This window comes from Dipodomys ordii, unplaced genomic scaffold, assembly GCF_000151885.1.
Source record: "Dipodomys ordii isolate 6190 unplaced genomic scaffold, Dord_2.0 Scaffold2, whole genome shotgun sequence".
Lineage (NCBI taxonomy): Eukaryota > Metazoa > Chordata > Mammalia > Rodentia > Heteromyidae > Dipodomys > Dipodomys ordii.
This window is the reverse complement of record NW_012267218.1, coordinates 8531430-8533059: the sequence shown is the minus strand read 5'-3', so window position 1 is coordinate 8533059 and position 1630 is coordinate 8531430.

Here is a 1630-nt window from a genome sequence, read left to right as displayed (position 1 = left end):
CCCGCCCGCGCTCCCCGCCGCCGCCGCCAGCGCCGCTGCAGTGATTCCTCGTCTCCATCTAGCGAGGCTATTGTGTATCGGGCGCTTAATCATTTATTTATTCACCCTGGAGGCCGAGGACTCCCGGTTACTGGGAATCTGGCTTGCCCTTCCCCCAGCGTCTCCCGAGGCTGCCCGGAGACCGGCTTTGGCGCTGGATCTCTGCGGACTCCCCCTCTCCCCCCGCCCCGTCCCCCGCAGGCTCTGCCCAGTGCCAGCTGGAACGGAGCAGGCCGCCCCCACACCCCCAGGCCGCGTGCCTTGATTTCCCCCTTGCAGTGTCTGCTTGGCAGCGGGATCAGCACTCCGCTGCGTCTGCGAAGGAGTTGGGACGGCCCCCAGGAGAATTTCTCCATCATTGCTTGGCCTCTAGGGTTATCAACAAGTCGGTTAGTAGGAAAGGAGCTGGGGTATGACCGACGTCCCAATAAGCAAGCTGCTCCTACCTGGCAGACAGCCGGAGGGCTCACCTGGTGTGTGCGTATTGCAAGCGCTTTGAAAACTGCGTGGGAGAGGGGGACGCTTCCAGTCAAGGCCATTTTAGGTTGAGCAAGATAGTCAACGGCTGAGGACGCTGGGAAGAGTCAGACACCAAGAGTTCATTCATAAAGAGTTATTAGTGCCCTTTCTCCATCTCCATGGGCACCTCCCTGACACCCCGTGTTAAATATATATGTATGTATATATGTCTATGTATATAGGTATATATACATATATGTGTATGTATATATATATATATATACATATATGTGTAAATAAGGCCTATCTCCTTTCCCCCAAGAACCTGGGACTGAGTGTCCTGGTTCATCCCTATAATCCTAGCTACTCAGGAGACTGAGATCTGAGGGGAAAGGTTCAAAGTCTGAGCAGAAAAGTCCATGGTATTCTTATCTCCAATTACCCAGCAAATAGTTGGATGGAAGTGGAGCTATGGCTAAAGTGGTAGACCGTCAGTCTTGAGTGAAAAGGCCAAGGGGACAGTGTCCAGGCTATGAATTCAAACCCCAGTGCCAGTGCACACATGTACATGCACACATGTGCTTGCCTGAACACACACACACACACACAAATCTGGGGCTGGATAAGATGTGATAAAGTCAGCCATTGTGTGTTCTGTGCTTTCCACTTGTGTGAGAAAAGGACCCACACCTGGAGACTGCCAGGAGGGACAGGAGGTAGAGGCTTCCAGGACAAAGTGACCTGAGGCTGAGGAAAATGTCAGGTGCTTTAGTAACCCCTTGTACTAAGATATGGAGATACTGTTCCTGCCTTCATTCATTCATTCCATACTAGGGCACCTACTAGGGCCCACAGTATTTGATGCCAAAAGAGTGAACTTCAGCATTAGAGAGCAGGAATGGCAAGCAAAGGAAGGAGAGTAGGACTTCCTGGGAGATTCATGATTTGTACAAAGGGACTAAAGTACACAACTGGGCCCCAATTGGCCAGCTGAGGACAAATGGTGTTTTGTGTGTTTTCTATTGGGTGTTTGTTCAAATGCCTTTCCAGCTTAAGCCGGTTGGAGAATTTTTCTTATCCAGGACTTCAATCTTTAGATATGACAATGCCTCTGATTTTTATTCCATAGAAT